The sequence below is a fragment of the Panthera onca genome, chromosome F2 (genome assembly GCF_046562875.1).
Source record: "Panthera onca isolate mPanOnc1 chromosome F2, mPanOnc1 haplotype 2, whole genome shotgun sequence".
Classification (NCBI taxonomy): domain Eukaryota; kingdom Metazoa; phylum Chordata; class Mammalia; order Carnivora; family Felidae; genus Panthera; species Panthera onca.
Genome location: NC_138356.1, coordinates 44,820,243 through 44,834,043, shown reverse-complemented (window position 1 = coordinate 44,834,043; position 13,801 = coordinate 44,820,243).

Here is a 13,801-nt window from a genome sequence, read left to right as displayed (position 1 = left end):
AAGTTCACTCAGACCTCCCTGAATTGAGAGGTCTAAGTTTGAAGGGAAATTTCACAAAGGCTTCATTTGAGGGCACTGGTGAGGGTGTGTCCCTCTCACTGGTGGTACCAAGATACCCATTTCCTTGTATGAAGTGCACTTCGTGTATTTCCAATAAGATGACTTTCCAGAAAGTGAAATTTGTTGTGTTCTGACTTTTAAAAGGTGAAATATGAACAGATTTTATAAATTGTCTGATTTTTTTTAAAAAAGGCAGAATGTGCCTTGAGGGAGGAGAGGGTCTGTGCTGGGGAGGTCGGGAGCCGGCAGAGAGCCTCAGTCTGTGGTATAGGGAAGGCTTCCTGGGTGAGGAGGAGGCTTTGGGGCCTGGATTTCTTTGTCTTCTGTGGGAGGCAGGCAGCCCAGCTGGGGCCTGCATGGACTTTGAAACCCCGCCATGCAGGACAGAGCCCAAACCCGGGGAAGGCTGGCCCCCACCCTAGCAGGCCGGCTCTCTGCTGTGATTCCAGGAACTGGGCCCTATCAGTTGGGCCCCGTTTCAGGAGTTGTTTCTTGCCATTTCCCCTCAGTCATGTGGCCGCTGGAGTGGACAAAGTGGGAGGGAATGCGATTAGCTATCAGGCTGCCTTCCAGGCAGGGGGAGTGGGAATGTGGCTCAGATTGGAGCAGGGTTAGAATGTGGATGGGGAATGTGGGAGCCCTGAGAGAAACTGGGCAGACCCCACCTCAGTGAGCTGCCTGAGCAGGTCTCACAGGTCAGAGTGCTGAAAAGTGGCCTCCCCTTGGGTCCCCAAGCCAGACCCCTCTCTCACCCATCCTAGAAACACAGACCCTCCTGGGAAGGCCTGTTTCTGGGCTGGAGGAGGCAGCCTGGATCCTGAGGCTTCTTCTCCCATCATCCTGTGCTTGGGAAGTTCTTGCCTCCCCTGCCTCCCCTGCCTCCTGCCTCCCCTGCCTTCTGGGGGCCTGGGCTGGGAAGGGGCTGTGCCTTTTAAACAAAATGACATACAGACTGTGGTAGTTCAGAAGGCTGCTCATCACCAAATGTCAAAATCGTGTGCATTTATGTGGAACATCTTTCTTATGTACAAGGGGCATACTGAGCACCGTGTTCGTTTTCCAGGCCTGTTTCTGAGGCAGGAGGAAGCAGATCTGCTACTGACAGGGCAAGAGGCACAGGAAGGCCAACATGCTGCTCAGAGCCATACACAAGAGTCACTGTGGGAACTGGGTGTGATCCCAGGCCTCCTGCCCCGTTCTGCACTCAGCTGACCAACCTCCCTCTCCCCCAGTACACACTTTAATTTCTTTGAAAAGGATGGATGTTCTTTCCCTTTAGGGTGAGGTCAGCGAGATACTCACTTGAGCACAAAATTTAAAGGGGAGGGGCAAAAAATTTAACACTGATGATAAATTATATTTTAATGCAATGTGTGTGTGTGTGTGTATTTTTGAGAAAGAGAGAGAGAAGGAGAGAGAAAGACAGAGAATACACCTGAGCAGGGGAGGGGCAGAAGAAGAGGGAGAGAATCTTAAGCAGGCTCCACACTCAGCACAGAGCCTGACACAGGGCTCAGTCTCACAACCTGAGAGTCTCTCATGAGCTCATGACCTGAGCTGAAATCAAGAGTGAGCTGCTTAACCAACGGAGCCACCCAGGTGCCCCTAATGCAATATATTTATTAAATAAAAATTAATGTCAAAAAAATCCATGTTGCAAAAATCATCAAATTTCTAAGTAAAGGCAAGATCTGACTCTGCACTTGCATAACCCACCTAATTTGCCTCCTCTGGTCCCAGCCCCGCTAAAGTACATCGTCCCCAGAACCCATGTGGAACACAAGAAGCATGGGCTTTGGCACCAGACAAGTATTCCATTCTGCTGTTTACCAGCTGGGTGACTTTAGGCTAAGTGACTGAAACTCTTTGGGCCTCCATATCCTCATCTTTAAAATGGGGGCGATTAGGGATGCCTGGGTGGCTCAGTTGGTTAAACATCCGACTCTTGGTTTCGGCTCAGGTCGTGATCTCATGGTTCATCAGTTCAAGCCCGTATTGGACTCCATGCTGAAAGTGTGGAGCCTGCTTGGGATTCTCTCTCTCTCTCTCTCTCTCTCTCTACTCCTCTCTTGTTCACATACTTTCTCTCTCAAAATAAATAAATAAACTTAAAAAGTTTTTTTAAATGGGGGCAATTAGTGTTCTCCAGAGAAACAGAAACAACAGGATGTGTATGGGGGTATATTATACGCTATATAATTATAGATATGTCTTCATATATTCAAATTTTCACACATGTAAATATATATCTGTACATGTATATATAATACAATTTATAGACGTTTATGTATATATGATTTATGTCATGTAAGTGTAGATTTCACATATATAAATTTTATATATATAAAACTTTCCAAGTATAAACATACATATATGTACATATAACTAAAGATGTTTATGATAAGGAATTGCTTTATGTGACTATGGAGGCTGAGCCGTCCAGACCCAGGAGAGCCAATGGTATATAGTTCCCATCAAAATCCAAAGGTCTGAGAACCAGGAAAGACAATGGTATAAGTTTCAGTCTGAATCCAAGTCTGAAGGCAGGAGATCAATGTCCCATCTCCAAGACAGTTCAGCAGAGAGATAATTCTTTCTTACTCAGCCTTTTATTTTATTCAGACCTTCAACACGTTCAATAAAGCCCATCCACATTGGGGAAAGCAATGTGCTTCACTCAGTCTACTGACTCAAATGTTACTCTTATCCAGAAACATCCTCACAAACACACAAGAAATAATGTTTAACCAAATATATGGGCATCCCCTAGCCAAGTCAAGTTGACGTATCAAATTCCCTGTCCCAAATACCTACCTCAAAAGTTGTTCTAAGGGTTAAATCGGGAGGAGTACACAATGCCCAGCACAGAACTGGCACACAGGAGGTAATAACTAAATACTGGCTCTCACCCTCATAGTTGCCCATCAGGTTTTTCCGGAGACATTATAAACTGGTAGCAATTCACTTGAGCACCCAGTCCAAGTGTCTGCACGCAGCAGAGGAGCCAAATATGTTTGTTGAATACCCAGATTGAGTATGGAAAGCAAATATATTCAAAACTATTAATGAAGTAATCAGTAAAGTAGGTGGGACTGGGGAGAAGTGGCAGGAGTTCAGAGGCCAGAATACACTTTTCAGGGCCCCTGGAGTAGAAATGTGGGCCCTCCCCCCAAATAGTAAAATTAAAAATACATACAACAATCTGAGGGAAGAATTTCCAACTCTCATGATAGACAGAAGATTGATTTCCTTGTTATATGTGTGCTTTTACAAATTTACAAGAAAAAGATGAAGAAAACCCAGTGGGAAAATGAATAACAGATATTGATAGGCCACTCATGATGAAGAAATTCAAGGGACCAAGAATCCCATGAAAGCACGTTCAACTTAACCAATAATCAAAGGAATGCAACATTTTCACGTATCAAACTACAACTTTTGAAAAAAAAAATTACAATTCCTGGTACTTGGAAGAGTTGGAGGAAACAAGCAATCTCATACATTGCTGAAATGAGAGTATATAGATATGATTTTTCTGGAGGTCAGCTTGAATAAAAAGCTTTAAAACTGTGCAAACTCAGTAATGACGCTCCTTGAAATAACGTCCATCCCGAGGTAATAATAGTAGATGTGAACAAAAATGGTAGCAGGAATTGTTTAGCAGGACACTGAAAATAACCTGTGTTTAACAATAGGGGATTATTATTATTTTTTAAATATATAGAAAGATGGGCAGATGATATCGAAATATTAGTGGTGGTTATCACTGGGAGATAAGATTATGAGTTGTATTTTCTGCTTTTTGCTTTTCTGTATATTTAAAAGTTTTCTGTAGTAAACATGTGTTACCTTGTATAATAATTTTGTCTTAAGAATGAAAGAAATTGAAAATCTGATTATACTGAGGGGTAGGAGAGTGTGGTGTGGGTGACCCTGCACCTGTGACTTTTGGAGCTGTTGTGTCCAGTTCTCCAGTCCCGGGGCGCTTGACGGAGGAATGAGGGTGGAGGCAAATTCCCAGCTGAACCCCAGGTCATTGCTAACCAAGGTGGCCAGAACAGTGTGGGAGGAATTCAGGAGGCCTGATGCAGGTTTCTGCAGCATTTGCTCCACTTGAAGTGAAACTAGCAAAGAACAAAGTTTTTGAGTAGAATAATGGCATTGTCTAATACTCCAGGGCCTGAGAGGAAACCTGCTAAAAACCATTCTAAGCTAATTATTCCCTAATGGTCAAATAGTGCTTATGTATCTCAGTGGCTGCATTTAGCGAAGTTATGCCAACAGATCAGCCCATTGCTGGGGGAATATCAAAGTTTAACATATTTATGAAGGCCATTTTTCCTTGTAGGAATTTTTTTAGCAGCTGGGAATCCAGACTCTAATTGTTCTGGAGGCCTCTCAGATATTAACCCCTGAGCTACTTTGACTTACTTAAACCATGATTTCCCCTATAATACCCATACCGGAGCGAGGTGAAGAGCAGACCAGCAGAGACTAATACCCAGTAAACCCACAAACCTGGGCTCAGTGATGTCTCCAGAAGCCAGGGCTTGGAGCCTCTCTAGATGTGGTTATGCCCCAGCTTCTTCTTCATGTCTACCTCACCCCAAAACTCCACAGGGCTCTCAGTGGGGTTTTCATGCCAATATCTGAGCTCTGACAGGATTGCAAAAGACCAATGTAGTCGAGGAGGCCAAAGCCCACCTGATTAAGAGATATCCCATCCTCCCGATTTTGAGGGCAGGCTACCTGTTGGCTGGTGATGCTCAGTTAGTGTGTTTTCCAACCTTGGCCCTCCCAATACTAAATAGGCCAGAGAAGGAAGTAGAGCCTTCCTGATCATTATCATAATCATGATCATGATGATTCATGATGAGGAGGAGGAGGATGTTGATAAAGATAACTATCACTCATTGAGCATAAACTCACACTATGTGTCAGGCAGTAGGTTAGGGGCCTTATACATATTACCTCATATTATTCTCGCAATCTGAGCACTATTCTTGTGTCCACCTTAGGGATGAGGGAACCAAAGTTTAAGACATGTAAAAAACTTGCCTGAGGCACAGCTAGTAAATGGTAGAGTTAAAATATGGATCCAGATCTGTCTAACTCAGGATCCAAGCTCTTAACTATCCATGGTATTGATCTTAAACATGCAGGAAAAAACCAGTAGGGAAGAGGGTGTGGTAGAGTCCCTCCCTAAGGAATGTGGTGAGAACTTCAAGACAAGGGAAGGCAACCTGGCTATGTGCACCTGCGTGACTTTCCTCACGACTCTGTAACATAGACCACCCATTCAGACTGTATGTTACCATATATGGGAAACAAAGGAGCAAAAATTGTACAAAAGGCAACCCCCCACTGTGCTTTTGCGTCTTAGCCCGCTGAGCCTGTGCCGCAAGAATAAAGCTGCTTCTTGGAAAGAAAAGCCTCAGTGTCCTGACTCTCTATGTCTGACTCACCATTACATTACATGGGAGCTTGTCCGGGATGTGGAGACGGTGTTTCACTTCCCTTGTCACTGGGGTTCAAACCTCAGTGTACCAGGAGAGGCGATCTCACCTGGTGCTAGCAGACTGCTTGATCTGTAGGAGACTAGCCCCTCCTGGTGTACTGAGGCAAGGGCCCTGGATGCACAAAGGAACCTGGTATGGCCTAGGAACCAGCTCAGGGAGCTCTGCCCATCAGACTGGTGAGAACCTGGGTTCGTCTTGGTAGACCTGCCTCTAAGAGGCAGAAGGGGAGCCTGATCACCTCCCGAGGTTGCCTGAGTAGTTCCATAAGAGATGAAACCACAACTCTAAGGCACTGGGTACTGGGCAGTGGGTTGGGGTCCCTGCGTGACTTTGTGTGAATGAGATGTACAGTGGAAAGGTTCCGAACTGACCAATGGGCAGAAATGAGTGTTGAGTCCCGATCTACAGTTCTGTGGCAACCTCATATGGCTTAGGGCAGCCTTAGACTTCCTCAGGAGTCTGATCTGGATCAAGGCTTGATACCAAACCCACCAACGTTAAAACGCGCCTGAAATATCTCCAAGGGACAGCGGCCAGAAATGGAAGAAGTGAGTGTGCATCTTCTCCAAATTAGTCCCTCCCTTCTCCCTGTTTCCTCTCTTGTGTATGAAAGTTATACATTGAGGGGGGCAGAAATGGGTGGAAAGCAGAGTAAACCGACTCCCCTATAGTGTATGTTGAGGAATTTCAAGAAGGGATATTCAGAAAATTATGGTGTGAAATTAACTCCTGGAAAGCTCTGGACATTCTGTGAAATTGATTGGCCATCGTTCAGGGTGGGCTGGCCCTCTGAGGGCTCACTTGATGAGGAACTAGTTGGCCGAGTGTTCAGGGTCAGCATGGGGGATCCAGGCCACCCCAACCAATTTCCCTCTATTGACTGTTGGCAAGACCTGGTCCTATCCTGGCTGCTTTGGCTGATAGTCTGTATTGAAGAAAGCTGTAAAGTTATGATGGCTTATGTCACAGTGACCTCCATATGCCGGCCAAAAATTGAAAAACCCATACTGTCAGGAGAGACTGAGGGGACCCTACTGCCATATGCCCCACTGTACCCCTCACTGCCACCTGTGCCTCCAGCTGCCTCGGCTGCTGAAACCCCACCTGAGCCTGCCCCTAGTCCGAAGGCCTCACCACCGGCCTCTCCGGACATGACCAGCTCACTTGGACCACCGGTCCAAACCCCATACACCCCTCCTGGAAGGTGACTAGAAGATCAGGCCAGCGGAGACAGTCCCTCTCTGCACCCACACTGCAGAGCCCTACAGATGCCACTGGGGGAAACTAGGAGACCCATCTATTATGAGCAGGAAGGCCAGATCTGAGGAGGCCAGCATGTTTTGTGTACCAACTCTTTGCACTACAGACCTAAATTGGAAGCACCATACCCCCTCTATATGGAGAAGACCCAGGCTATGATTGAACTAATGCAGTCCATAATTCAAACCCCTTAACCTACTTGGATGGACTGCCGCCAACTCCTCCTGACCCTCTTCAACACGGAAGAACATCACCGAATTACCCAGGTGGCCCTAAAATGGTTAGAGGAGAATGCCCCGGCTGGGATGCTAGACACCCAGGCTTATGCGCAGGCTCACTTCCCTGGGGAGGACCCCAATTAGGAACCAAACAACTCAAGTGTAGATGGAGGGCTCAGAAGGACTGAAAGGTATCAAGAAGCTCTCCTAAATGGCATGAAGGAAGGGGAGAAAAAGGCCATAAATATGAGTAAAACATCAGACGTGCTCCCGAAAGCCCAAGCCAGTTCTAGGAGAGGCTATGTGGGACATTTCATCTCTACACCCCTTTTGATCCACCGGTTAACCAGTGGACGGCCAATGTGGCTTTCGTGGGTCAGGTCCAAGGGGACATCTGTCACAAGCTGCAAAGGCTAGAGGGTTTTGCTGGTCTGAATGCCAGTCAGTTGCTGGAAGTAGCAACTAAGGTGTTTGTCAACCGTGACCAGGCAGCATGGCGGGAACACCGGAAGATGCAGAAAAGCGCAGACTTGTTAGCTGCCGCCTTGATGGAATGGTTGGAACGTTCCTGGAAATGTGTCCCGCAGGGGTAGGGCTGAGGCCAAAAAGGGGAACAACAAGGAGGATCATCCCACCCAGGACGAAAGTTAGGATGGAACCATGTTCTCACTGTTGTCAGGAGGGCCACTGGGAAAATGAGTGCCCTCTGTGGCTGGGAAATTCTCAGCAGGGCCCCTAAAAGAGTGGCAGTCATGCATGTCGGGGACATCAAAGGGGAGACACCAGGACTGGACAGGAAACCATAAGGCAGACTGAGAGGCAAAGCTTGTGGCTTCTGAAGAAATAGTGGAATCAGCAGCTTTAAGGGCCGCACTGTTCCCTAGTCCACTGGAGAATGGCACCCCAATTACTCACAACATGAGAGTACCTGATTTAAGACTGAAAATGGAAGCTACCTCCCAGGTGGATGGTAGAGATTTGCAAGTAGCAATTCCTGAGGCCCTGGCTCCAGCTTTTGTCAAACAGTTCCATCAGGAAACCCATACTGGCCGGAGAGCTCTTGAGACTATGTTGAGCCAACATTTATTTCTACATCCCTCGACTCTCCAGCACAGCCCGGGGAATATGCAAGCAATGTGAAACGTGTGCTGGGAGTAACCCACGTCAGGGACCCAAGGCCACCCCTGGGGTGCAGAGTGTCAGGGGACCCCCGTTTGAAAATGTGATTGTGGACTTCACTGAGCTTCCCTGGGTCTGAAGCTGTAAATATCTGTTGGTCCTTGTGTGCACTTTCTCGGGCTGGGTGGAAGCCTTCCCTACTCTCACAGAAAAGACACATGAACTGGCCCAACTTCTTCTAAAATAAATCGTTCCTCAATTTGGGATCCTTATCACTATTGGATCAGATAACAGTCCTGCATTCGTGGCTGAGGTGGTGCGGCTGGTGGCGAAGGGGTTAAAGATCGCCTGGAAGTTGCACACGGCATACAGACCCCAGAGCTCCCGGAAGGTGGAAAAAACTAACCCTGATACTCCTGTTAAGCAAACTGTGTCAGGAAACCCACCTACACTGGGACCAGGTATTGCCGATCACCTTGTAAGAATCAGGTATAGCCCCACTAAGCAGACGGGGTTCTCCCCTTATGAAATCCTTTATGGGCACCCTCCCCCTGTTATCAAGGGCATAAGACGGGATCTAAATGAGATAGGCAATCTAACCCTAAGGTAACAGATGAGACCCTTGGCTCTCACCTGACCACCTTATACCACTGGGTTAGGGACTGGTTACCTGTGAGTCTGACCACAGATGCTCACCCCTTTAAACAAGGAGATGCTGTATGGGTGAAGGAATGGAATGTCCAAACCCTATACCCCCTCCGGAGGGGCCCATTCACTGTCATATTGTCCACACCTACTGCAGAAAACGTAGCCGAGGTGGGTCCCTGGATTCACCACAGCAGACTGATCCATCAATGCCCTGCCAAGTGACCATACAAAAGAAGCAATCTGCGACTCCAGAGGCTGTGGGAGACCACAGCCCTCCTTTAGTCGCTCCAGAAGCTGAGTAATCTACACACGGCAGAAGCTTGAGAAGTCGACGGTCCTGTGGAACAAATAACCTGTCCTTATTTTCTAGACCTGTTTTCCTTACTGTGATGCACTGCCACCCCCTGTGTCTCGCTGTTATTGTGTTTCTTGTTCTACTTTTCACCATAGGATTGGCAGAGGACTCCCCAGCTGGCTGGGAGTGTGGTGAGAGATTTCTGTTAGCACTTACCTTCCTTTTATGGATAGGATGCTTTGTTGGTATCGGTTGCTTCTAATCTGGACCTTTTCCGTAGACCTAGATTCCTCATCATGTGACCAATGTATTCACATAGCCAGGTCAGGCCAGGGAGTCACTTGGACCTTACTATACCATACCCACTTCTCGTGCCAAGGACAATCCTGGGGACCTGCACACAATAAGATCACCTACTCTATCTGCCAATGGGAGAATCAATACACTCGTTTTGACCCATAATACTCCCCAGTGAAAATTGGTTAGAAGTCCAATCCTACCGAGAATGTGGGTGGGGGAGCTTTGTCAGCCGGACACAAAGTACTAACCCCAAACGACCGGTGTCAATGCTGTTTGACGTATATGAGGTTATAAGTATTGGTCCAGAAGCATCTGTCAGAAGAAAAAAGTGGGTACTTGTCATAGAGGGCCCAAGGACTCTTGATATGCCATGGGGAGGCTTAGATTGGGAGCAGGAATACTGACTCAATGACAAATACATGTGTGAGGAAAACAGTTTATGTGCCTATACACCTAAGTTTTATGCCCCAGTTGGAGCTGTGTTTCATGGACTACTTGGGAAAAAGAAAACACAGCAGCGCTCCTTCATAAGGGGGCTGCTATATCAAGTTGTCCATCAAAGGCCTGTAACCCTGTTAATTAACCCAGGAGATTCTAAATGACAATGGGGCACCTGAATTGGCTCCGGATCCATAAGCGAGGCAGAGACCCAGGGACTGTGCTATATTTCAAGAGAGTCACTACTGCCCATCCAACCATATCCCATCAAGTCTTCCACTCCTACGAAGAAATGAGAAGTAGCCCCCCCTCTATTTCAGTCACAGCAAGGAACTTGTTTCTAGCTCTAGCAGAGACTATAGCCAGACTCTGAAGATTTCTTCCTGCTGTGTATGCGGGGGAACCAAAACGGGGAGATCAAAGGCCATGGGAGGCTAGAGAATTAGATCCCCAAGAACCTTATAATGTAACAGAATACCCCAGTCCTACTACTCGGGTGTGGCTCTTCAAAACCTCAAGTATTTGGAAAAACTGCCTTGCCCGATGGGGAAGAAAGTTCAGCATTGCCGCTGGAAGTTTAACGTGCCTAGGCCAAAGATTTTATAACTCAACCACCTGGGAAACCCAACGGTGGAGATCCCCAGATCACCTTGAGCCAATCCCCACCCCTTGTCTAACTTCTTTCATCTCTGAGAGGCCTGGGACAATGTCGATGCAGCCATTGAATGGCGGGCCCAGGTGGACTATACTGGATGTGTCGAAGGACAGCCTATACAGTACTTTCCCCAGCCTGCTCAGGGTCACGTGTGCTAGGGACTATTCGTCCATCTTTCTTCCTGCTCCCACTTGCCAGAAGGGAACCTTTGGGAGTCCAAGTGTATAGACAGGGAGACTCAAAGGAAATGATATGCCCTACAAATTGACAATTGGAAAGATGATGAATGGCCTCCTGAGCATATAGTCCAATATTATGGCCCTGCCACCTGAGCAGAAGATGGGCCCTGGGGCTACCGCACTCCCATTTACATGCTAAACCGCATAATCAGACTGCAAGCAGTTGTAGAAATTATAATCAATTATAATTATAATCAAACTGCTAGAGCTCTTAACTTACTAGTCAAGCCGCAAACCAAAATGCACAATGCTATCTATCAAAATCACTTGGCCTTAGGTTACTTGCTTGTTTCTGAAGGAGGAGCTTGTGGAAAGTTTAAACTGAGCAGCTGCTGCCTACAGATCGGTGATGAAGGAAAAGTCATAGAGGAGATCATCAAATGAAAAAGGTTGCTCATGTCCCAGTCCAGACCTGAGAAGGTTAGAATCCTGGGGAGTTATTTGGAGGACGGTTTTCAACTCTTGGAGGATTCAAAACCCTCATAGGTATTATCCTCTTGATTTGGGGAGCTGGCTTGATCCTACCTTGCCTAGCTCCCCTGGTCGTGCAGTCTGTCTCCAACCTCATTGAGGTAATGGTCGAAAGGAAAATGGCCATGCATGTGATGATGCTATGGAAATATAAACCCCTAAACCAAGATGATGCTCTATGACCCAAAATAGGGGGTCTGAGCATCAAAGGGGGGGGGAATGTGGCGAAACCTCAAGACAAGGGAAGGCAACCTGGCTATGTGCACATATATGACCTTCCTCACGACTCTGTAACATAGACCACCCATTCAGATTGTATGTTACCATATATGGGAGACAAAGGAGCAAAATGGTACAAAAGGCACCCCCACCCCCCGCTGCTGTCAGGGTTCAGCCTTTTGGGTCTTAGCACCCCGAGCCCAAGCTGACATGAAAAAAGCTGCTTCCTGGAAAGAAAAAACCTCAGTGTACCGACTCTCTGTGTGTTACTCACCACTACACGTGGACAAGCCAAATGCTCTTGCTCTCTGTCTCTCATTTTTCTCTATCTTTTTCACACACACACACACACACACACACACGACCAAGTAACTCTTCAGGAAGCCAAGTGATGGAGATCTTCATTTAGCTCCTGACTGAAGAAAAAGGTGAGCCCTTTTACAAGCCAAAGGATGGATGTCACGGCTGGATGTGATTAAGGGTTGGGAAGTTGGCTCATCAGTCCTACCACATTCCTTTTCATTTTCTGGACTACCTTCAATCAGTGAAGCGCAGCTCATTCTTGAATCTGTGGCTTCTCTGGAGTAGTCCTACTTCTTCTCCCCACCTTCCCTCTGGATCTGAAGGACTGTGTGACTTTAGGCAGCCCTGCTATGGAAGATTCCCCTTAGGAAGTAAGCTGGGCACCTGGCAGATGTGTTCACTGGCTTGACACCTATATCCCTGAACAACGTCCCCACTGGAGGCTACGAGAGAATCGGTGCAACTTGAATCTTATCAGATGCTTCAAGAAACACATTTCCCTCCCTGAGACCTGCATCGTCTACATTCTGCCAAGACTCAACTGGGGTGATGTGGCAGAGGCTACGAGTATCCTGAGGCCCAAACCTAACCAATGTCCCTACTGACTGATTACTCATAGTCAAGAGACTGGAACTTCTTTCTTTTAAAAAAAAAATTTCAATGTCTATTTATTTTTGAGAGAGAGAGAGACACAGAGACAGAGTGTGAGTGGTGGGGAGGGGCATAGAGAAAGGGAGACACAGAATCCAAAGCAGGCTCCAGGTTCTGAGTGGTCAGCCCAGAGCCCGACACGGGGCTTAAACTCAAGAACTGTGAGATCATGACCTGAGCTGAAGTCGTATGCTTAAACGACAGAGCCACCCAGGCGCCCCTGGAACTTCTTTCCATTTGTGAAAGGAAGACGAAGCTGTCTCAGGACAGTAGGGTTGACTGTAGGCCTTTAAGCTCTTGGCCCACATGAGGCAGGTGCCACAAATCACCTTTTTCCAGGGCTCACAGTGCCTGCTGATATAATGGCAAACATAAATTGTGTAGAAAGTAATTTTTCTTTTTAAAATGATTTGAGCATTTTTTTAAGATTTAAACTTCGAATAGGTAATACATATGGTGTGTATATACCATACCATAACATATGGTATATATACATGTTGGGTTCCATGTGAGATAGAGTAAGTATGCTTCACTCTTTCTCCCCCACTGACTGCAGCTATAAAGCCTGAATAGACTGCATGGAGGATGATTTGAAGTCTGAGAAAATTAAATAGCAGCAGGCAGATGGAGGAAGAACACCAGAATTCAGAATACCACAGAATCTCACCAGTGCCAAGTTTACCACATTTTTTCCCACTGGTAGCTTATGACATGAACTCAAAGCATCCAGAAACCCAGAAGCTGAGCAGAGAGCACCTCAGGAGAAGCCCTGTAGCTCCTGCTCAAGAACTGGGCAAAGGAACTTCTAATGCTCCAGAGAGGATGGAAATATCCCAGTGTATTTTCTCTCATTTCTCTTCTCTTATGTCCCCACACACCCTGCAATCTGTTGGCAGCGGCCAATAGCAATCTACCAGAACCCAAGAGACTCAAAACTCTGAGGAAGGGGAATCTTCTACTCTGAGGCTGGTGCCTGGAACACCAACTCAGACAAATTGACAATTCCCATGGTCAGCCTACCTGGGCCCCCTAACATTTGCCCCACAGTCAGTCATACCAGATGACCCACATCTCCCCAACATACTTCTCCCAGGATGCTTTTTAATCCCAGTGTTTGACCTTCACTGATTCTCAACCTTCTCTTGCTAGGGCTTGTAATACATTTCTCTCATCACACTTCTCAGAAAGTTACCAGATATTTGAAAACTAAGACAGGTTTTTGGTTAACATGAACTCTTGATCAAACCTAGACCCGATCACTACTCTTCTCAGCACACTCCTCCAATGTGGGCGAAGGCTCTAAATTCTTAATTCTCAGGGCACCTGGGTGGCTCAGTTGGTTAAACATCCTACTTTAGCTCAGGTCATGATCTCACAGCTCATGAGTTTGAACTCCGCTCCATGTC